At 47.8% G+C, this 25,007-nt stretch overlaps 1 long non-coding RNA gene across 1 annotated transcript in view; it reads left to right on the top strand.

Moving 5' to 3' along the window:
- The window catches only part of LOC115085125, a 234,427-nt gene extending 210,809 nt beyond the window's left edge, over positions 1–23,618 (top strand). The window contains exon 5 of the long non-coding RNA XR_003854741.1: positions 22,527–23,618. This is a non-coding gene — a long non-coding RNA (uncharacterized LOC115085125). The remainder of the gene's footprint in view (positions 1–22,526) is intronic.
- Positions 23,619–25,007: the final 1,389 nt, after the last annotated feature.

Raw genomic sequence — 25,007 nt, forward strand, 5'->3', positions numbered from 1 at the left:
CAGCAAATCGCTCGGTCCTCCCTGACCCTGACCATTCAAACTCTAATTTCTCTAGGGTTTCTTGTCAATTACGAGAAATCCTACTTAGTCCCATCTCAAACCTTATCCTTCATTGGGGCAGACTTGGACACTTTACAGGCAAAAGCCTTCCTTCCTCATCAATGAGTCCAAACCCTTGTGTCCCTAGCTTGCCAGTTGCAGACTCAATGCACAGCAACAGCTCATCAATTCCTGATTCTGCTGGGACACATGGCGTCTTCAGTTTATGTGACTCCAATGGCCCGTCTGGCCATGAGAGTCATGCAATGGACTCTGAAATCACAATGGACTCAAGCCACTCAGCCTCTGTCGACCATTGTCCGCATCACCGATGCACTCCGTTTGTCCCTGGCCTGGTGGCAAATCAATCCAACCTCCTACAAGGCTTGCCCTTTCACCCACCAGATCCTCAAATAATTCTCACCACCGACGCCTCCAACGTCAGCTGGGGAGCTCATGTACACTGTCTACAAACTCAAGGATCCTGGTTTCCAGAGGAAGCCAAACACCAGATAAACTTCCTGGAGCTCTGAGCAATCCGATACGCTCTCAGGGCTTTTCAAGATTACCTCTCAAATCACATAATCTTGATTCAGACAGACAACCAGGTGGCCATGTGGTACATCAACAAGCAGGGAGGCACAGGCTCCTTCCTTCTCTGTCAGGAAGCTGTACAGATTTGGGCAGAAGCCCTCTCCCGTTCAATGTACCTCAGGGCCATCTACTTGCCGGGGGTGGACAATGTCTTGGCAGACCAGCTGAGCCGTGTCTTCCAACCACACGAGTGGTCGCTCAACCCACTGGTAGCGACCTCTCTTTTCCAGCAATGGGGTAATCCCCATATAGACCTATTTGCTTCCCCTCAGAACCACAAAGTGGACAATTACTGCTCCCTCATTCGGAGTCAGCACTCTCGGCCCAGAGATGCATTCTCCCTCTCGTGGACAACCGGCCTGCTTTATGCATTCCCTCCACTTCCTCTTCTGTCGAAGACTCTCATGAAGCTACGTCAGGACAGGGGAACCATGATCCTGATACCACCGCACTGGCCACGCCAAGTGTGGTTTCCCATTCTCCAGGATCTCTCCATCTGCAGGTACATTCCTTTGGGAACAGACCCGCATCTGATCACTCAAAACGACGGATGCCTCCTCCATCCCAACCTCCAAGCCTTGTCCCTGACGGCATGGATGTTGAAAGGTTAATCTTTCAACTACTTAACCTTTCAGATTCAGTTTCTCGTGTCCTGATCGCTTCACGAAAGCCTTCCACAAGAAAATCCTATTCCTATAAATGGAAAAGTTACACATCATGGTGCACTTCGCAATCCCTTGATCCCTTTTCCTGTCCAATTCCTAAATTCTTGGACTATCTTTGGCATTTATCGGAATCAGGTCTAAAGACCTCTTCCATTAGAATGCATGTCAGTGCGGTGGCCGCCTTCCATAAAGGAATCGGGGATGTCCCTATTTCGGTACAACCCCTTGTAACACGTTTTCTTAAAGGCTTGCTCCATTTCAAGCCACCTTTACGTCCTCCAGCCCCATCTTGGGACCTTAATCTGGTTCTTGGCCGGCTCATGAAATCACCTTTCGAACCTCTTCACTCCTGTGACCTTAAATATCTCACATGGAAAGTGTTATTCCTTCTAGCTATCACTTCTGCTCGCAGAGTTAGTGAGTTACAGACCCTAGTTACCTATCCGCCTTACACTAAACTCCTGCAGGACCGGGCGGTACTCCGCACTCACCCTAAATTTTTACCTAAGGTAGTTTCGGAGTTTCATATTAATCAATCCATCATACTACCTATTTTCTTTCCCAGGCCCCACTCCAACTGCGGGGAACAGACTCTGCATACCCTCGACTGTAAACGAGCTCTAGCTTTCTATCTAGACCGTACAGTTGCCCACAGGAAGAGCACTCAATTATTCGTCTCTTTCCATCCTAACACGTTAGGGCAACCTGTGGGTAAGCAGGCTCTTTCCTCCTGGTTGGCGGACTGCATCTCTTTTTGCTATCAGCAAGCAGGCATTCCTTTTCAAGACCGTGTCAAAGCACACTCTGTGAGGGCCATGGCAACTTCAGTAGCACACCTTCGATCGGTGCCGCTTCCTGACATTTGCAGGGCTGCTACCTGGAGCTCTCTCCATACATTTGCATCCCACTACTGCTTGGACAAAGCCGGAAGACAGGATTCCATCTTTGGCCAATCTGTCCTGCGTAACCTTTTTCCAACCTGATGTACCAACACCCTTCCGCCTACCCTGTGGGGTGCAGATGTCCTCCACCAAATTCCACCCCAGTTCTTGTGCCTGTTGCACGCCATTGGGTACATTTGGTGCACGTTCAGACATCCTCAGCTCAGTACTCACCCATTTGTGAGGACAACCATCCTGCTTGTCCTGTGAGAAAGCAAATGTTGCTTACCTGATGTAACAGGGGTTCTCACAGGACAGCAGGATGTTAGTCCTCACGAAACCCGCCCACCGCCCCGCGGTGTTGGGTTCGTTTTTTATTATTTTTCAGCACTGCCTGTAGCTTTGAAACAAGACTGAAGGGGGACCCCTGCTGGCTGCAGGGTTGGTGCCGTGCTGGGCATGCCCAGTAGGGGCCAGTCAAAGTTCTGGAAACTTTGACAGAAGTTTTCCGTGATTGGGCTCCATTCTGATGATGTCACCCATTTGTGAGGACTAACATTCTGCTGTCCTGTGAGAACACCTGTTACATCAGGTAAGCAACATTTGCTATATCATCCTTGTGTGGTCCAGGTTCCTTGAGCCTATTGAAGAAAAAGCTGATTCAGGAGAAAAGAGATATTATTTCAAATTTTATTTTATTTCATTAATTTAAATATGGTTAAATGATATGAAGAAAAGTAGATTAATATTACATGGCTAGACTAAGAGATGAATTTTAAGACATGCACGCGCGTGCACATGTGCGTGGATATGCCGGCTTGCACACATGGATGCGACAAATCAGCTGTATGCATGTACATGTGTGCTCAATTTTATATAGGTAGGTGCATGTGCATGCAAATGCTGCATATACCGCGTAAGTGGGGGGAATTTTATAAAGGGTGCGTGCGGAGGCTACTTAAGCTTTTCCCAGTTTCCAGTTTGCCCAGTGTAGGGATAGGACTTTCTAAACCCCTTGGTTTTAAAGGCTCCTTTCTCCTCTGTTAGACCTGACCCTTAAAACCCCACTGTCTAGCTTTGATTTTTTTATTTTTTGACTTAGATGCCAGCAATAGCAGAAGTAAAGTTACATGGCAGGGATCCCTGGCGCACACTCGTGCGCTTAAGTATTTACGCGCACATCTCATGATCTTTCCCCGACATGCCCAAGCCCTGCCCCTTTTTTGAACTTTTGGATTTGTACGCGTACCAGGATAAATGTGTGTACATGGGCGCTTCTTAAAATCTGTGCGGTGTGCGCTGGCTGAGACACGTGTGTGTCTCCCGGCTTTGGCGCTTGTAGGACTTTTAAAATCCACCAGTAATCTTCTAATATCATAAAATTTATTCTGGAAAGTCTGAAGACATAGTAGATACTTTCTGTAAGCATTGAGCCTGTTTTACTAAGGATTTTTTTCCCCATTCTGGATATATGGGGCTAAAAAGCTTAGCAAATCAGGCCCTATTTTTCATTTCATTTTACTGGGCCAGATGTGCTGTAAAAGATTTTTCCCATTTTGTATCTATGGGAAAATTGCTAAGTACATCTGACCCATGCATGAGTGGTTTATATAACTTTACTGCAGTTTCTAAAGTGAGAGTGCTCTTCTGGCAGTGTAAAAGGAGAATCCACTTTTACAACTTAGGAAGAATTTAAATGAGCATGTATCTGTGTATCTTTAGGCGCATAGTTTCTTCAAGGTCATTTTGTGGAGCAAATGCCTTTTATGATGATCTGGCCTGCGGGTTTCATTCAGATTCTCTGTATCATCTGTTTTGAAGACAATAATAAAATGTGCATTGACTTGTCATTTAAAATGTTGGGGTTTTTTTTTTCCCATAGATGAAATTCAAGCTAACAATTAATTTAAAAGAACATATCAAAAGCCTAAAATTTTGCTGCCTTTGATTTTGCTAGACTGCCAGTATTTGCTGGCCATTCCTTTGATAAGATAAATTCTGTAGTGCTGAGGGCTAAGTTTTGTGCTTTCTTAATGCATGCATGTCATCCACAAAGGGGGCGCGATGCAATATGTAAATTAGGGGGTTGCGCTAGGAAGGAGGCGCTAGGGTCGCTTGCGTGACCTTAGCACCTCCTTGCTAACGTGACCCGCTGCGGCTGCCGATTATGAAGACCTATGCTGGTAAACTCGGCCTCGGTTTTTATAACCTGCCTGACTGCCAGTAATGAAAACAGCCATTGAGTTTATCGGCAGCCATTTTCATTACTGGCTATCTCATTCACTCTGCGTCGGCCGCACGTTAAATAGGCACTAATCCCCCTATTGCATTAGGGGGTGGATTAGCGCCTATTTATCCCGAATCCGACTGCGGGTTATACAGTGCGCTTGGCCCCATAGTGAAGGAAAATTACCCCTCTCTAGGAACAAGAAAGTATTAAAAGAGTCACCTCTGTCATTATGTGCCCTGAAAGATAAATCCTTCTCCCAGGACAAGCAGGATGGTAATCCTCACATATAGAGTGACATCATCAGATGGAGCCCTGTCACGGAACACTTTTGTCAAAGTTTCTAGAACTTTGACTGGAACACTGAGCATGCCCAGGATGCCACTAATCCAGCAGTCACCAGGGGTCCCCCTTCAGTCTCTTTTTTTCATGCAACAGTTGCCTCGCGGTGTAGGACCTCTGTGAGAAATTTCTCACAACTTTCCTCACGGAACTATTTGAAGTTTTTCTTCCTAAAAAATCCCTCATCAGGGTCCCCCATCACAATCCATTCCCTCCAATGCTCGGTAAGTGTTTTTTTCCGGTACTTGCAATCAGTTCCCGGCAGCTTACCGCTTCGGTGCCCAACGGTCACCGACCGCGCGCCCACCAAATTTTAACATGGCGACTGGGTTTAGGAAATGCCCCGAATGTCCGAGAAACATGTCCATAACGGACCTGCATGAAGTCTGTGTTTTGTGCTTAGGCCCCTTGCACGACATTCATCGATGCTCTAATTGTGCACAAATGACCCCAAACGCCGTCGCACTCACCTGGACAAAATGGAACAGTTGTTTGCTTCAAAACATACTGCTCCATCGATGCCAGTTCAAGCACCACCGACCGTAGAGGGTCCGTCCACCTCGGAGATGATTCGCCAGGAGCACCGTAGACAGGGTGACCATCCTTCACTGACTCCATCCAGGACATTGGCATCATTGTCCTCGGTGCCAGGGAAAGACCGGACTGAGCGCCAAGGGAAACATTGACACGGGCACCGACGGGCGTCCCTGACTGGTGCCGGCACCAATACAGCAGCGGCATCGACTTCCATCGAGCTGCCTGTGAAGAGGGACCAGGGAGAGGAGCCCCCATACTCCTCTGGACCTGGGACTCCTAGGCATTCCCCACTGATACCGGTGCTGGGCACCGAGCCTCCATGGGCCCCCGTGGAGGCTCCGGTGATGCTTAGCCTGCCTCTTACCCCGATCGCCATGCCACCCATGCTGGCTTCCTGGGAGGAATTGAACCTCATGGTCCAAGAGGCAGTGCTGAAAGTCTTACGAGGCTTCTAGTCACCACTGGAGCCGGCCCCCATACTGGCCTGGAACCGGCTTCCTCGATGATGGCACCACTCCTCGAGCATCTCGATATGCTCATTGGTGCCTTATTGACTCCTCTGCCACCAGACATGCTGGCATCGAGTCATCCATCGAGGCCTCCGCAGGTCCTAATTCCAGTACCAGGTTCCTCAGAGGAGGAAGGATCGATTCCCAGCCACATCCCTCCACGGGAATCATCTATGCTGGAGCCCATACCAGGATCATCGGAGATACCTGTACCCAAGTGCACCTCATCTGCCCCGATGTCCTCGATGCCGGCACCAATTCCATCAATGCCAGCGCCGATTCCATCGATGCCAGTGCCACAGCCATCGATGTTGGTGCCAATTCCATCGATGCCAGGGCCGCATCCATCAATGCTTTCCTGCCCTCTCAGCTTTGGCATGCTTCCTCCATCGGGAGCTCCACCAGGAGAAGGAGAAAGTCCCTATAATCCATGGGATGATGCATCCTCAGATGATTCATCACGGACATCCGAGGACTTGCTCTCAGAGCCTTCACCGCCGGAGGAAAGGCGAAGATCTCCTCCGGAAGACCTCTCCTTTGCCAGTTTTGTCAAAGAGATTTCTGAGATTATACCTTTTATACTGGTTACGGAGGAAGATGCTCGCCATAAAATGAAGGAGGTCTTACAATTTGTAGATGCTCCAAAAGAAATAATGGCAATACCAGTACATGAAGTTCTTTTGAACTTCATGCACTGCCTGTGGGAACATCCAGGTACAGTTCCCCCAGTCAATAAAAAGACAGATGCTACCTACCTGGTTCAACAAGCCCCAGGTTTTCAAAAGCATCAGCTGCCCCACTACTCTGTAGTTGTGGAATCAGCTCAGAAAAAGGCTAAACGATCGCATCCACATTCCTCTGCTCTTCCCGGTAAGGAATAGAAAGCATTGGATACGTTGGAGATGAAGAATTTTCCAAGGGTCCATGTTGATATCGTGAATTGCAGCATATCAACTATACATGACCCAATATAATAGAAATCTCTGGAAACAAGTCCAGGAGATTGCGGAGACATTACCACAGCAACAACAAGAAGCCTTGTCCTCCATCCTACAAAAGGGAATGGAAGCAGGTAAACATGAAGTCAGAGCTGCCTACAATTCTTTTAAAACAGCATCCAGAGTTTTGGCAGCAAGCATCAATGCTAGACGCTGGGCCTGGCTTAAGGCCTCAGACCTGGAAGTGCAGGACAAACTGGTAGATCTATCTTGTACCAGAGACAACCTGTTCAGAGATAAGATCCAGGACGCAGTGGCCCAGTTAAAGGACCATCATGAGACCTGCGCCAGTTGTCAATTATCTCCCCAGATGTTCCATCCGTAGCCCGCAGGGCCATGCATAGAGAACCCAAGAAACAATTCTATAGGCCAAGCAGATATTACCCTCCTGTGTCCTGTGCACAACTGGCTCAGGCACCTCAGAGGGGACATGCGCACCAACCTAGAACATCTAGACCACAGCCAATTCTACAAACTGGCCCTGTATCTGGATTTTGACTCTTCCAGAGAGCAGCAGCCATATTCCAGTGGGGGGGTGGGGGGGGGGGCGCCTGTGCCACTTTGCAACAAATTGGCATCCAATCACAACAGACCAGTGGGTACTGTCCATCATAACCCAGGTAACCATCCAAATTTTTTAAAAATACCCCCGGCCTTCCCACCCATTCCATCCTGGAGCTGGGACGACCACATAGGGAAACTCGAGTCAGAGTTCTCAACCCTTCTGTTGGTCAGAGCCGTGGAACCAGTTCTACTGAATCAGCAGGGAAAAGGGTTCTACTCCAGATATTTCCTAATTCCAAAAAAGACCAGTGGCCTCCAGCCTATTCTAGACCTCCGTGCCTTGAATACATTTCTTCGCAAGGAACAGTTCAGGATGGTATCCCTGGGCACCATGCTTCCTCTACTTCAACAAGGGGATTGGCTCTGCTCTCTGGACCTGCAAGTCGCATACGCCCATATTGCGATATCCCCGCCTCATCGCAAATATTTGCGATTTGTGGTGGGCCGCAGTCACTGTCAATACAAAGTACTACCATTCGGCCTAGCCTCGGCACCTCGAGTCTTTACGAAATGCCTGGTAGTCGTGGCTGTGTAGTTATACAGCAGAGGCATACACGTTTTTCCATACCTAGACGACTGGCTCATAAAAAGCCAGTCAAAACAAGGAGCCCTCGACTCTCTTGGTCTCACCATAAGGCTTCTAAACTCATTGGGATTTCTAATAAATTACCCCAAATCCCAATTGATATCGGCTCATCTTCTCTCCTTTAAAGGAGCAGACCTAGACACGATACTGTCCAGAGCATTCTTACCCAATGACTGTGTGATTACACTGTCCAACCTTGCCAGCTTTATCCGCTGTCGATAAACCTACTCAGGTTGCTCAGCCACATGGCATCAGCAGTCCATGTCACCCCTATGGCATGCCTGGCCATGAGAGTGACCCAATGGACTCTGAAATCCCAGTGGTGACAAGCTACTCAGTCGCTGTCGTCCTTGGTATACATAATCAGCCAGCTTCATCTGTCCCTTGCCTGGTGGACACACAAAGCCAACTTACAAGTGGGTCTTCCTTTCCAGCAACGGGCTCCTCAGGTGACCTTAACTATGGATGCCTCCAACCTAGGTTGGGGAGCCCACGTCCAAGGGCTTCAAACTCAAGGGACTTGGACAACAGCCGAAGCGACCCATCAAATCAACTTTCTGGAGCTTTTAGTCATGCGGTACGCCCTTTATGCATTTCAGGATTGCCTCTCCAACAAAGTTGTCCTGATTCAAACAGATAACCAAGTTGCAATGTGGTACCTGAACAAACAAGGGGGCATGGGCTCTTATCTACTTTGCCAGGAGGCAGTGCAGATTTGGGCCTGGGCCCTGTCGCATTCCATTCTTCTGCGAGCCACTTATCTAGTGGGCACACAGAATGCACTGGCGGACTGCCTCAGTCGATGTTTCCAGCCCCACAAATGGTCTCTGGATTCCTCGGTTGCGAGCAGAATCTTCCACCAGTGGGGTCATCCGACCATCGACCTCTTTGCATCCAGTCAGAACCACAAAGTGGAAAGCTTCTGCTCCCTGCACAGGGACCGGCATGCACCAGCCAGAGATGCCTTCACCCATCCCTGGAACAAAGGCCTGCTTTATGCATATCCTCCGATTCCACTAATAAGCAAGACTCTCATGAAGCTACAACAGGACCGGGGCTTAATGATTCTCATAGCCCCGTATTGACTGCGCCAAATTTGGTTTCCCATACTTTGCAACCTTTCTGTCCAGGACCCCATTTGCCTGGGCACGTCGCCCAACCTCAAAACACAGAATCACAGCAAGTTACGCCACCCCGAACCACCCGGCCCTCTCTCTAATGGCCTGGATGTTGAAAGGTTGATACTACAACCATTCAACCTTTCAAGTGACGTATCTCAAGTCCTAGTAGCTTCACGGAAGCCTTCCACGTGGAAATCCTACCGCTCTAAATGGAAGAGATTTACCTTGTGGTGCACACAAAAGGGCTTGGATCCCTTTTCTTGCTCCACATCGAGTCTGTTAGATTATCTCTGGCACCTCTCGGAATCTGGTCTCCAGACATCATCTATCCCAGTGCACCTTAGTGCCATCTCTGCTTACCATCAAGGAATAGTGGATGCCCCGATAACGGCTCAAACCTTGGTGAGTCGCTTCATGAGAGGCTTAGTACAGCTTAAGCCTCCTCTACAGCCACCGGTCGTGGCATGGGACCTCAATGTGGAACTTGCATGACTCATGCACACTCCTTTTGAGCCCTTGCACTCCTGCAAACTCAGATACCTTACATGGAAAGTTCTTTTCCTAGTAGCTATCACGTCTGCTAGCAGAGTGAGTGAGTTACAGGCCCTTGTGACCTACTCACCTTACACTAGGTTCCTCCATGACTGGGTGGTTCTCTGCACTCACCCTAAATTCCTTCCTAAGGTGGTAACCGATTTCCATTTATATCAGTCCATAGTCTTGCCCACTTTCTTTCCAAGACAGCACGCTCACCCAGGTGAGCAAGCTTTCCACACCTTGGACTGTAATTGTGCTCTTGCATTTTATTTAGACCGCGCTAGAGCCAACAGGAAGTCCACCTAAATGTTTGTATCATTTGATAAGAACAAACTTGGGTGTTGCATATGTTTGGTGCTGCTTGACCTCATACGTTCTCAGCCTGTAGCTTGATATTCGCCCATATGTGAGGACTACCATCCTGCTTGTCCTGGGAGAAAGCAGAGTTGCTTATTTGTAACAGGAGTTCTCCCAGGACAGCAGAATATTAGTCCTCATGAAACCCGCCCTCCACCCCGCGGAGTTGGGTTCGCTTACATTTTATTATTTTATTTTTCGCTCATACTTTTGCTACAAACAAGATTGAAGGGGGCCCCCTGGTGACTGCAGGGTTAGTGGCATGCTGGGCATGCTTGGTGTGCCTGTCAAAGTTCTAGAATCTTTGACAAAAGTGTTCCGTGACAGGGCTCCATCTGATGATGTCACCCTATATGTGAGGACTAACATCCTGTTGTCCTGGGAGAACACCTGCTACAGGTAAGCATCTCTCTTTTCCCCTCATCAACAAAGGATCCAGTGGCATAGCCACAGGTGTGCCAGGGTGGGCAGGTACCCACCCAATTTGGGCCTAGGCCCACCCAACTGGAAGAGACCTGTTGAAGCGATGCTGTCATGGGATCCCATCCCTGCAGCAGCAAAGAGGAGAGCTGGAGCTGCAAGGCCGCCAAGGGATCCCATCCCTGCTACAGCGAAGAGGAGGGCTGGAGCTGCAAGGCCGCCAAGGGATCCCATCCCTGCAACAGTGAAGAGGAAGGCCGGAGCTCTAAGGCCGCCTCAGGATCCCATCCCCACGGCGGCAGAAGTAGGACTTTGGTTGTACGGCTTGTGCCTAATGGAAAGGTCCTGCATGTGTGTGGGTGAGAATGGGAACTTGAATGTGTGGTGTGTGTTGGTGAGAATGGAAGCTTGAATGTGTGTATGTGGGTGAGAATGGGAGCTTGAATGTTTATAATGGTTGAGAATGGGAGCCTGGGTATGTGTGGGGGGGGGTTAGAATGGGAGCTTGAATGTGTGTATGTGGATGAGAATCGGAGCCTGGGTGTGTGTGGGTTAGAATGGAAGCTTGAATGTGTGCATGTGGGTGAGCCTGGGTGTGGGTCTGTATGTGCATGAGAATGAGAGCCTGGGGGGGCTGTGAGAGAGTGAGAGTTATGTGTGTGAGGGAGTCTGTGAGAGAAAGTGTGTGTGTGTGTGTGTGTGTGTGTGTGAGACAGAGGAAGGAAAGAAGACAGTAGGAGAAGAGAGACACGGAAAAGGAATTAGGAAATGGGCGACAAGGGGAAAATGGAAAAAGGAGACCAGGACCAACTGATTAGAAAATTACATAGATCAGACAACAAAGGTAAAAAAAAAAAAATTATTTTGAGATTTTAGCAATTTGAATATGCCATCTTTGGGAATGTGCATTTCTTATATTTCTGTATTTTTCTCTTTCTTCAGTATTCCACTGTTCAGAGTCTAGTTTATCCCAGGACAAGCAGGATGCTAGTCCTCACATATGGGTGACATCAGTAATGGAGCCCTATCACGGAAAACTTTCTGTCAAAGTTTCTAAAAAGCTTTGACCTGCACACTGAGTGCACTGAGCATACCCAGCATGCTATGATCCCTGCGTCCACAGGGGTCTCCCTTCAGTCTTCTTTTTTCCACTCTGCAGTAAGCATAGCGATTAGGAGCTCTGTGAGAAATTAACACTTTTTTCCTCACGGAAAGATTTACATTTTTACTTCACAAACACTTTTCCCTGCACGGGTCTCCCTCTGCGTTGGTTTAATTCGACGTTCAGTGAGTACTATGCCATATTTTTTCGGTCGGTTCCTGTCACCTTTCTGGCTGCCAACCGACTGCGGCCTTCCCTCTCCCTATTTTTCAGTCACACATAGCCTGCAAGTGTCCCTCTGGACACTCTGCTTAGCTATTAGCGCTAGTGGGACAGGGACTTCCATTGTTACGGGTGCCGCCACGGCCCCTGTAGATTCAGGTCCTTTATTTTCCTCGGGACCTTCGTGCAGTCGATACCCCATCGCTACCCGTCCGTACCCCCTTCAGGCCATCCTGCATTTTTTGATGCTACATGTACCCCTCCCCCTGCGGTACCCTGATGCCATCCCCCTACACTGTTTTTATCAGTGCCATCTATGTTTTCATCCATGGCAATTATTTTTTTTCCTTAGCTTTTATCAGTGCCCAGGTGGATACCATCGACAAACACCTTGTCTCGTCATTGCCATCCATATTCGGGTCAATGCCACCGCTGCCCGGGTCACTTCCATCGCTACTGGGTAATTTCCATCGATGCCATCCTTTAAATTATGGATACCATCAATGCCCAGGACATTTTCATCGATGGCCATCGATACCAGGTCTATTCCATCGATGGCCATCGATGTCCAGATGGTTTCCATCAATGGCCATCGATGCCCAGATGGTTTACATCGATGGCCATCGATGGCCATCGATACCAGGTCGATTCCATCGATGGCCATCGATGCCAGGTCGATTCCATCGATGGCCATCGATGCCAGGCTGTTTTCATCAATGGAAATCAATGCTCAGGCTATTTCCATCGATGGGCATCCATGCCAATGCCATTTACATGCATGGCATTGATGCCAGTTCCATAGATGACATTGAGGCCAAAGTGGATTCCACTTATACCAATGTCCATTCCATCAGTGAAATCCATGCCAACATCGATTCCATCGGTGCCCATGTCAGTGCCATCAATGCCCATGTCCATGGCATAAATGCCATGGATGTCATTGTTGCCCGAGTTGATCCAATCGATACCGTTGATGCCAGTGGCCATACCACAGATATTGTCGGCGCCCGCCTCCATACATCGATGATCTCGACACTCACGTCGTTCCCATAGATATCTTCAACATTTTTATGGATGCGGTCATTGACGCCATCAATGCCGGTATCATTTTTTCCGAAACCAGCGATGTTTTTTTCGATTATTCAATGCTACATTGTTCCTATAGATACCTACGCCGATGTCGTCAGTGCTCCGTCACTGTCAACATTGGTGGACGAGTCATCAACATTTTTTATATCCATTTTTACGTTACTCTCGAGGCCGCTTTGGCTGCCATCGACACCGTCCATGCTGACATAACACCGCCACATAATGCCCTCGCCTGAACACAGTGCTCCATGCTTTGGGTCCTTATTAAAGCCCCATATCAGGAGCAGAGCAGGCATGCTGACAGTCCGTCATCGATCACCATCCAGGACAGCGAGGGCTTCCATCTCGGCGCTGGGGAAAGTCCAGGTCGAGCACCGTGGCATCCATCGTCACCGACACGATGACCGTCCACCACCGACGCCATCTAGCACATTGCTGCTATCCTTCTCGATGCTGGACAATGCTTGGACCGAGCAACATCACCACTGCCATTGGCTTTTCCGCACAGTTTGGTAGTCCTTCCTGCTCCAGAAACACTGGATCGAGGTCCGAAGAATTCTGCACTGGAGTCAAGAGACATCGAACCGCTGTGACAAGGGTCGGGTTCACGAGCTCGTTAATTGGCTCCCCTGTTCCCAGGCATGCCCCACCGACATAGGTGCAGGATTCTGGACCTCCGCTCATTACGGTCTAAGCACCAGCCACGCCCAGCCTTGTCTCCTCTATACCTGCGCCACCATACCAGGTATCAGAGTTGAGACGGACGTTTACATCCACGGGCTACCCCTCGAGGATTCCAGAAATCCATGGAGCCAGCAATCTTCACCCGCTCGTCCTTCGACGGTTCACGTCGGATGGTAAGTACCCGCTTCTGCAGCATTCCCATTGAGATGTGTTCTCTAATTTGGGCCACATGGTTCGAAAAGTTCTAGGCCATGTACTTTCCAAGAACTGTATTAGTGTCACATATCGCTATGCCAGCTATGTCAGCCACAATACCGGGAGAACCTCTGTCATTTCTTTGGGATTGCATCAGGGCTTCCCCGCTTCTTCAGCAATGAGGCTCTGTACTGATTAACGCTCTGGCTTCTGGTTTCTGCTTCAGAACCAAAGTTCCAGATGCATTCGCTGATCTGCTAAACACGAGATCCAGCAAATACTGCCTCAAGTGCAAGTTCACCTAGAAGCCTGAAGACAGGTCTCGATGTCTCCTTGTACAGCACACAGAAATGCAGGTAAGACTTTACAGCTCACGCTCCCATGGGAGGTTACATGATATCCAGATTACATCAACCCCTCCAGTTGGACACCTCTCGGTTTTCCAACTGGCCGGATATCAGAGCAGCCACCCCACCTTGTACCAAGGTTCCCGGTACACTCCCCTAAAAAGCTATAAAGCGCAGAGGGGGGGAAGAGGGGGTTTGGGGAGTTTTAATTTCATTATTCTTTCTTTCAACAGAAAATAGTTACTCTCTACCCATCCTGGACCTCAGAAATACCAACTTTCTTCAGAAGGCACAGGTAAAATGGTATCTCTCGTTACCATGCTTCCAAAATGCAGTAAGTACATTACCTCTATTCTTTCTATGTGCCTCATGGTGAGTCAACAATATTACAATTCCAAGCTCTGCCGGTGGCACCAGCTTCGGCAACTGAGGTATTTCATTGAACCAATATCGGTGACTGCTGTTTCTCTACGGAGTCCGACAACATTCATGCTTTCCTTGCATGGGCAGCTGCATAACCACAGTCAGTCCAATATCTAGGATTACTGTCACTGCTATAATTCCCTTATACACTTCTGGACACCACAGTCACAATGACCTTCCTGTCCAGCATCCGCGGAGACATTCTAATACATTCCTACATGTCCCTGTGTGCATATTCCATAACCTTAGCCCCCCAAAAATTTACATTATCGGGCTCTGAGGATTTTTCACTATGCACTTCCCTCATAGACCAAAACTGCTATGGGTTAGATTCAGTGAAATTCCATTATCAGTAGGTCTAAGCTATTCAACCGCTTTCATCCCTCTCTATATCATGAATTTAGAACCAAAATCCTAGTCTGATCCTGCTCATGCTTGCATTTACTTCAGGTTGTAAGTTTGATGATAAATCTTCTCAACCCGATATGCGTCTATTCCACTCCAAGCAGTTCCACATAAACTTCCTGGATCTTCTACCATGAGTTATACCTTATGCCTTTCAATACTGCCTCTGCAACAATTCTTTGTGCATACAGACAGACAGCATAGGGACAATGTGCTTTCCAACATATAAGCATAAACAACATCTTAGCTGCTCTGCAGTGAATCTGTACAGCTTTATCCTTAGCCCTTGCTCACTCTATGCATCTTTGGGCCACTGATCTCAGACACTTACTGAACGCACTAGCAGACCTTCTCCAGATAGGTGTCCATCCTCTCGAATGGTCTTGCACATGTAAGGAGAGAAAAATCTTCTAGTGTGGAGGTCAACCGAACTTGCACTCTGCTTCCAAATTGAACCATATGGTGCACAGATTCTATTACCTACACATGGTTCCAATGCGTTCCCATAGACACCTTTCTTCCATCAAGGACCTCCTAAATGGGTATCTTCCGCTACCTCTCATAGCCAGCGCTCTTATAATGCTGAAACGGCACTGAGTTCACTGTTCCTCAGGCCCACATCCTGCCCAAGACCGGTATGCTTCCCATACTTCATACCCAAAACTCTTGTGAACCTACAACAGGACAGAGGAACAATACTCCTCTTAGCCCTATACTGACCTCAAAGTATGGTTTTCCATATTCCTCGACCTCTCGATCAGAGACCAATTCGCCTGGGAACAGTACCCACTCTCGTAACTCAGAATCAGGACAAGTTGTGTCATCCCAGCCTAGCAACTCTTGCCCTGACAGCTTGAATGTTGAAATTCTGCAACCACTTAATCTTTCAACACAAGTCTCTAAAGTTCTCGTAGCTTCATGAAAGCCTTCCGCACGTGAACCTTACCACTTTTAGTGGACTAGATTTACCAAGTGGTGCACACAAACAGGTTTTCACCTTTTTCTTGCCCCACTCCTTCTTTACTAGATTACCTATGCCACCTTTTGGATTCCGGTCTCCAGACATCCTCTGTAAGGGAACACCTAAATGCCATAGCGGCATATCACAAGGGAATAGGGGATGCGCCAATAACAGCGCAACCCCTAGTAAGTCGGTTTATGAGAGGCTTACTTCACCTTAAGCCTCCCATTCGACCACCGGTCACTGACTGGGACCTAAGTATACTACATTCCTGCAACAAGAAATTTCTTACATACAAAATATTTTTCTCAGTAGCCATTACATTGGCTAGAAGGATCAGTGAGTTGCAATCTCTTATCATATACTCACCCTACACAAGGTTCCTGCATGACAGAGTAGTCCTTTGCACTCACCCCAAATTCCTACCAAAAGTATTAACATTTTCACTTAATCAGTCAATAGTCTTGCCTACTTTCTTTTCAAGACCTCTCTCTAGCCAGGGAGAGAGAGTCTTATATAGGGGTGTGAATCGTTTTTTGACGATTTAAAATATCGTCCGATATATTTTATATCGTCAAAAATCGTTAGAGCCGCGATACAATAACAATTCCCCCGATTTATGGTCAAAAAATTGTAAATCGGGGGAAGGGGGAGGGCGGGAAAACCGGCACACTAAAACAACCCTAAAACCCACCCGACCCTTTAAAATAAATCCCCCACCCTCCTGAACCCCCCCCAAATGCCTTAAATTACCTGGGGTCCAGAGGAAGGGTCCCGGTGTGATCTTTTACTCTCGGACCTCCGTGCGTTGTAGAAATGGCGCCGGCGATACGTTTGACCTGTCATATGACAGGTCAAAGGTAGCGCCGGCGCCATTTTGTTTTTTTGTCCCCCGACGTCAGGAGCGTAGGAGATCGCTCCCCGGACCCCCGCTGGACCCCCAGGGACTTTTGGCCATACGGAAAAAAACGATTCGCGGTAGGAGATCGCTCCCGGACCCCCGCTGGACTTTTGGCAAGTCTTGTGGGGGTCAGGAGGCCCCCCCCAAGCTGGCCAAAAGTCCCTGGGGGTCCAGCGGGGGTCCGGGAGCGATCTCCTACGCTCCTGACGTCGGCGCTACCTTTGACCTGTCATATGACAGGTCAAAGGTAGCGCCGGCGCCATTTCTACAACGCACGGAGGTCCGAGAGTAAAAGATCACACTGGGACCCTTCCTCTGGACCCCAGGTAATTTAAGGCATTTGGGGGGGGGTTCGGGAGGGTGGGGGATTTATTTGAAAGGGTCGGGGTGGGTTTTAGGGTTGTTTTAGTGTGCCGGTTTCCCCGCCCTCCCCCTTCCCCTCCCCCCCCACTGGACCCCAGGAAATTTAAGGCATTTTGGGGGGGTTTGGGTCAGGGTGGGTTTTAGGGATATTTTAGTGTGCCGGTTTTCGATTTACACGATTTACATGATATTTAAAAAACCCAAACTGCGACGATCCGATTCCCTCCCCCTCCAGCCGAAATCGATCGTTAAGACGATCGATCACACGATTCACATCTCTAGTCTTATACACCTTAGACTAACAACGTGCACTAGCTTTTTACCTGAACCGCATGGCAGTCCATAGGACATCCAACCAACTCTTTGTTTCTTTTCACAAAAATAAACCAGGAGTTGAGGTACTAAAATGGACTCTCTCCAACTGACTGTTTCGAATTCTGTTATGAAAAAGCAAAAGTTCCTCTCCAAGGGCGAGTAAAAGCACACGTAGTAACGGCTATGTCTACATCAGTAGCACACTATCGTTCAGTGCCCATTATTTACATATGTAAAGCTGCAACATGGAGTTCCCTTCACACCTTTGCAGCTCATTACTGTTTAGACAAAGAAGGAAGACAAGATTCAATCTTTAGACAATCTGTTTTACAGAACTTGTTTCCACTATAATCCCAACTCCTTCTACATCCAACCTGCTGTGATTTTGGCTGCCTCATTTTTACCAACAATACTACAATGTTGATTCACTACAAAATGACTCAGCCTATAGCTTGCTAATCACTAGGGGTGTGCATTCGGATTGACCGCATTAGTAAAACGCAACTCATATTTTTTTTTTACTTAAAAAATTGATTCGACATAAACGATCGGATTTCCCACATATCGAACATAGATATGTTCGATATGTGGGAAATCGCGATTGTTGAGCCAAAATAAAAATATAAACCCCCTCACCCTCCTTAATCCCCCCCCCCCGACTTACCACAACTCCCTGGTGATGGAGCGAGGAGTGAGGACGCCATTTCTGCAATCCTTGGCGAGAAGCATGTGACGTCGGCGGCACGTCGAGTGACGCCGGCGTCACGTGATTCCCGGCAAGTTCGCGCCGGACGGCTCGTTCGGCGCGAACAAGCCGGGAATCACGTGACGCCGACGTCACGTGATTCCCGGCAAGTTCGCGCCGGACGGCTCGTTCGGCCCAAAAAGAACTTTTGGCCAGCTTGAGGGGGTCAGGAGGCCCCCCCAAGCTGGCCAAAAGTTCTTTTTGGGCCGAACGAGCCGTCCGGCGCGAACTTGCCGGGAATCACGTGACGTCGCGTCTGAGTGACGCGGCGCCACGTGATTCCCGGCTCGTTCGCGCCGGACGGCTCGTTCGGCCCAAAAAGAACTTTTGGCCAGCTTGGGGGGGTCAGGAGGCCCCCCCAAGCTGGCCAAAAGTTCTTTTTGGGCCGAACGAGCCGTCCGGCGCGAACGAGCCGGGAATCACGTGATGCCGCGTCACTCGACGTGCCACCGACGTCACATGCTTCTCGCCAAGGATTGCAGAAATGACGTCCTCACTCCTCGCTCGATCACCAGGGAGTTGTGGTAAGTCTGGGGGGGGGATTAAGGAGGGTGAGGGGGTTTAATTTTTTTTTTTTGCACATATGTACATATACCCAACTCATTGGATTTTTTTTATGTCCATATTGGCCGCAAGTGGGACCCCCTTTCGGACATAAAAAATATGAACATAAAATTTTGCTCTGCACATCCCTACTAATCACCCATATGTGAGGACTAGCATCCTGCTTGTCCTGGGATAAAGCAAAATTGCTTACCTTGTAATAGGTGTTATCCCAGGACAGCAGGATGTAGTCCTCACAGAACCCACCCGCCACCCCGCGGAGTTGGGTCCGATACGTTTTATTATTTTCTTTTATTTTTTCGCTTACGCATAATGCTACAAACGAGACTGAAGGGAGACCCCTGTGGACGCAGGGATCATAGCATGCTGGGTATGCTCAGTGCACTCAGTGTGCCAAAGCTTTTTAGAAACTTTGACAGAAAGTTTTCCGTGATAGGGCTCAATTACTGATGTCACCCATATGTGAGGACTACATCCTGCTGTCCTGGGATAACACCTATTACAAGGTAAGCAATTTTGCTTTCTCAGGCTTTCTATTTTGGTTGTGTCAGTATGTTTCCGTTTCTAATTTGTAGTCTTACTTCTATATTAGATAAATGTCAGTCTCTGTTATGCCTGTGAGTGTGTGACTGAATTCTGCTTGTATGTAGTTTCTCTGTATGAGTTCAGCTTGTTTTGTTATTCCAGTAGGTGATGTATTAATGTTCTAGGGCCTGGTGCAGTATTTACATTGCTGCTTTTTCATAAGGTTGCTGTTATTTGAATCCTGAGAGTCAGTGCTGTGACTGTATGGTATGGCAAGGTTCTAGATGCCTCTTTCTTTGCAGGAGTTTGTGTTTCTTCACAAAATAGCAGTGGAGGGATATTTTTTGCCTAGGTGACACCAGAATGTGAATATTTTTTTCATGTTAGTTGTAATGTAAATTGTCCTAACTCTGCTCTGTACCTCTTCTGATGATTAATGATATTTTATTGTAGTTATGAAGATTTCTGGATTTCCTCAAAGAGCATTCATGAAAGAATATATTAATTTTTGGTTTATTACATGATTGAATCTGATTTTCTATTTTCTTTGCTTTTTACATGATATACTTGTGCATTTATAAACTGCAATAAATATACAATAAATTAATTCAGATTAAGAAGGAATTTTTAATGCTGGTAAGTGCTTCAAATAATTGAGTTAAAATATTTTAAAGTTTCATGCATGATGTATAATGGCTGTTGCAAACTACTTAGAAAGCTATTGTAAGGTGCAGTATAAGGCATTATTTATTAATAAGAATACAACTAGTAGGTCTCAGACCTGCATGCCTACAGCCCACCCATGTTAACCTTCTGCCCACCCAAAAAATAAATTCTGGCTACACCACTAAAAGGATCCAGGCCCTGGGGAAAGAAAGTCTATGAAGGAGCTAATCAGAAGTAGTTCCAGCCCCAAAGAGACAATAACATTTTTTATGGTTCCATCAGAATGCAATCAGCTACTCAGGATGTGGTTATATAAAATGGCACCTGAGAATATGGGGCTTGGACGTGTGTAGGGTGATTTTGTGACTTCTGGGTAAAAACCAATGTGAAAAAGAACTTTTCTTGGCTTTGCTTTGAATTTGAAAAAACTGTGAACAAATCCTCCATAGAGAATAATGGGCTAAAGATTACCTCTGGCCCTGCCCATGGGGGAGGAATCAAGCCTGAATACCCTCAGACTACTCACCCAGAGGTGGTGATGGTGACATCAAGGCAGATGGAGCTGTACAGGACATGTTGAGCTTGGTGATATCTGCCATTGACGACAGTGCAGGAGGAACTTGAGGACCATCATGATGTCTGACTGGAGATGATGTGCCTTACTGGAGTGGTGGGGGCTAGCCATACTGCCAAGGGCTGGTCCCCTTTGCCACTCTGGGAGGAGAGGTTGAAATTTTGGCTTGCTGAGGCCCTATCGGCTCCTGGACCCAGCCTTTCACCAGCAGCCCTTAGGGAGGATCTGCCAGTCTTGAAGGGTGTGTTGGGCCGCAAACTATTGGATACCTCTATTGGATACCTGTTGGATATTTTTGGTTCTCACAGGACAAGCAGGATGGTAGTCCTCACATATGGGTGACATCATCAGGATGGAGCCCAATCACGGAAAACTTCTGTCAAAGTTTCCAGAACTTTGACTGGCTCCTACTGGGCATGCCCAACATGGCACTAACCCTGCAGCCAGCAGGGGTCCCCCTTCAATCTTCTTTTATCCACGCAGCAGTAGCCTCGCGGTAAAGGAGCTCTGAAGAGTTTCCTGACAGGAATTTTCCTCACGGAATTATTCAAAGTTAAATTGCCCCACAGGGGTCCCTCCTCTAACTTTTCTCTGACCGCAGTACTCCGGTAAGTTTTTACCCATTTTCCACCGATGCAGTATGCAGATGATCCTTCCAGTCCTCCTCTACTGCAAAGGAATGCGGGGCCTCTGGAAGCTTTGACTATGGACGTCAATTCCTGGATCACTTGCGGTGACTTCTGGACTTCTCTCCCGGGGGATGCTGGGAGCAGTATGCAGATGAGCCTTCCGGTCCTCCTCTACTGCAAAGGAATGTGGGGCCTCTGGAAGCTTTGGCTATGGACGTCAATCCCTGGATCGCTTGCAGTGACTTCTGGACTCCTCTCCCAGGGGATGCTGGGAGCAGTATGCAGATGAGCCTTCCGGTCCTCCTCTACTGCAAAGGAATGTGGGGCCTCTGGAAGCTTTGGCTATGGACGTCAATCCCTGGATCGCTTGCAGTGACTTCTGGACTCCTCTCCCAGGGGATGCTGGGAGCAGTATGCAGATGAGCCTTCCGGTCCTCCTCTACTGCAAAGGAATGCGGGGCCTCTGGAAGCTTTGGCTATGGACGTCAATCCCTGGATCACTTGCGGTGACTTCTGGACTCCTCTCCCGGGGGATGCTGGGAGCAGTATGCAGATGAGCCTCCCGGTCCTCCTCTACAATGTCCAAGCCTGTTGAACACTTTTAACCTTTGCAGCTGCACTTTTCAGTTTTTTTCTAACTATTTTCCTCATTATATCAAAGTTTCCCTTTTGAAAGTTTAGTGTTAGAGCTGCAGATTTATTTATTGTCCCCCTTTCAGTTATTAGTTTAAATTTGATAATGTTATGATCACTGTTGCCAAGCGGCCCCACCACAGTTACCTCTCTCACCAAATCCTGCGTTTCACTAAGAATTAAATCTAAAATAGCTCCCTCTCTTGTTGGTTCCTGAACTAATTGCTCCAATTGTGCCCACAGAGAAGAGGCAGATTCACCCTTTGGATACAGAGCATCAGGTCTGTAGTGTAGACCATTATACTATAAGCTAGATGAATATGTATGCTATAGAAGTACCATGATGCTATATTTGATCTTATGTTGCTTCCATATCTGTATGGACACATGACCTAAGATGTCCCCTTTCCTCTCCACTCTCGGCCCAGGTAATTGGAGCGTGTCTGGAATAAATTGGAATAAAGAATAAAGAATAAAGTGGAATAAAAACTTTAGTTTTTATTCCACTCTATGACCTGAATGTGAGAGATGAGCTTGCAAACCTCCACATCTAGAGGCAAGAAGCCACCCTTGTAAAGAGTATATGCAGATAGTTGTTGCCCTCAGCAGCTAAGCAGGATCAGTATCTGTGTGTGTTTGGAGGGAAGATAAATTTGGAAGAGATACACGTTAGATATTTTCACTCTAGTATCTGAGGTGCTGAAAGAGGGCTTGGGGACCTGTACTGATTGTTCACATGGAAGCTCTTGAGATATATTCACACCTATGATATGCAAATAAAACTGGTACCATTTTTTTTGTTGCAGTGGTCCACCAGGAAGAACAGCCAGGGTCAAGCTGGCTGCAACGGCCTTGGCACCACATATTCCAGCTCCCTGACCCTTCTTCTTCATCTGAGGAGGAGGTGGATCAGGAAGGCACAACCATGGGGGGAACAGATGCATGAGCCACTTGGTGAGCCAGAGGAGAAGCTGAAGAAAGAGCAGCATGCTGCTATGGATTCCTTTAGAGAGGAGGAAGGTGGTGACTAGCCGCAGGTGTAGGCCAGGCCAGCCAAGTGTCTCCTGATCTCCATGAATGGCTGTATTCTGGGGGAGGTGGCAGCCCTGTGGCTAAAACTTAATAGCTTGCAGGTGGCAATGCAGGAGGTGGGAGAAGCTCTCAGGTAGGAAATGCATTGCATTAGAAAGGAACTTCATGAGCAGACAGCTGTTTGGAGGGAGCTGCTTCAAAGATTGGCCCCTTTCCAGTCACAGCCACCACCAGCTGCACCTTCCTAACCTAACAAACCCTCCTGCAGCCATCTTCCTCAAGAGCCTGGTCCAGAGGATTCTGAGGGACCTGCACTGAGGATGAGGTTGAGAAAAGAGCAGCCCAAAGCCCCTGCAGGCCCAGCAAAAACAACATGAGGAAGAAAGAGGCATTAGGTTTATTTTGTTATGCACTCAGGTAAACACATGTAAATAAATGCACTGTCAACACCAATGAAAATATCTTTGTTATCAGACTGTTCCTTTCCTCTATAGCTTGTCTTTGACTGTGGCAATGCATAATTTGTAATTCTTCCCAAATGAGCTCTTGCTCCTCCTCCTCCTCTTGTTCTTCATCTGTATTCTCAGGCAGTCCCTCTGGAAGAGGCATGCATCTAGTTTCGGCCAAGTTATGTAGCATACAGCAGGCTAGGAAGATCTGACAGACTTTAGGTGGGTTAGAGAGTAGGCATCCCCCAGATCTGTCCAGACAGCGGAAGTGTGTTTTGAGTAGGCTGAAGGTTCTCTCAATCATTTTTCTGCTCATCTATTGGGCCCTGTTGTAACGTACCTCCGCTGCATTCTGTGGGGTGGCCACAGGGATCATGAGCCAAGTTTTGAGGGGATAGCCTCTGTCACCTGTAAGGAAGAAACCAGAGCAGAACAGTAATATAGGCTTTCAGGTTGGACTGGACATTAGGGGATTAGGCCTGGTCAAAGCTTTCCTCCGGGCAGGCAAGTCACCTAGAGATGTGGAACACCCACAGAGGAGGCTGGTTGTGATATGGTGTTATCAATAGATTGTTTCCTACCTAGTAGCCAGCCCCCCATGATGAGTCTGTCCTGGAAGCGGTCATAAATTCCTGATTGCAATAGGATGTAGACATCATGAATGGATCCAGGAAGTATGGGGACGACATCCAGGATGAGGCCCTTAGCATCACAGACCACCTGCATATTAAGGGAGTGGAAGCCCTTGTGGCTGCGTAGGTGGCCTCATCTTCCTCTTGTGCCCTTATAGAGATGTGTATGCAATCGATCATCTCCAGGACAAAAGAAAAGTATGCCACTTGATAGAAATTCTGCATGATTTGTTCTTGCTGTCGTCTGCTCTGAGGGAAGGATAATTACTGGCGGGCTCTTCTTAGCAAGCCACTTAGCACCTGATCAATGCACATGGAGGTGGTGGACTGACTTATGCCGGCTGTGACCTCAACAGGAGTTTGAAAGGTGCCGGTAGCAAAAAATACTAGGGCAGTTGTGATTTTGAGATTTGCAGGCAAGGCATGGCATGGTCCCTCTGGCTGTTGGGTTGTAGGTCCACCTCTACTTGCTGGCATACTGTATGGTTTCATTATTAAACTGAACCTACACATGATTTCCTTCTCTGATCGATGTAAAAACTGAGTCCTTGTCCTGTAGACTCTGCATGCGGGAAACCTTCTCTTCCTCCTCCTCTCCTTTCTCTCTCTCTCCTGCTCCTTAAAGCTATGAGTACCCTTACAGTGATTATAATCATTTTGCGATGAATGTGTGTTGATGTGTCTCAAAGGCCTCGATAAGTGACTGCTATTCCCCCTCAAACCCACCCCCAATGAGTTCCAGTAGGTCCTACCTCTTCCCAACTGGCAGTTCCTGCTTCCACTTCTCAACAGAAGTTGAGAAGTGGAAGCAGGAAATGTCAAGTCACTAATTGAAAGTCACCAATTGAAATGTCACTAATTGTCAAGTCACTAATTGAAATGTCAAGTCACTAATTGAAAGTCTCTCTGGCTGCCATGTGCGTAAACCCCTTGTAGCAAGTTCACATATGTAAGTGCGCACATGTCAGCGCAAAGATCGGATTTAAAATACATCATTACATGCGCACATATATCCATGCCCAGGCCAAGCTTCTTCCACGCCCCAATTCACCCCTTTTCTATGCACGTACTGTAATATGAGCACGTGTATATACATTCTCCCAGGACAAGCTAGATGGTAGTCCTCACACATGGGTGACATCATCAGATGGAGCCCTGTCATGGAGAACCTTTG

Source organism: Rhinatrema bivittatum, chromosome 2, assembly GCF_901001135.1.
Source record: "Rhinatrema bivittatum chromosome 2, aRhiBiv1.1, whole genome shotgun sequence".
Classification (NCBI taxonomy): Eukaryota; Metazoa; Chordata; class Amphibia; order Gymnophiona; family Rhinatrematidae; genus Rhinatrema; species Rhinatrema bivittatum.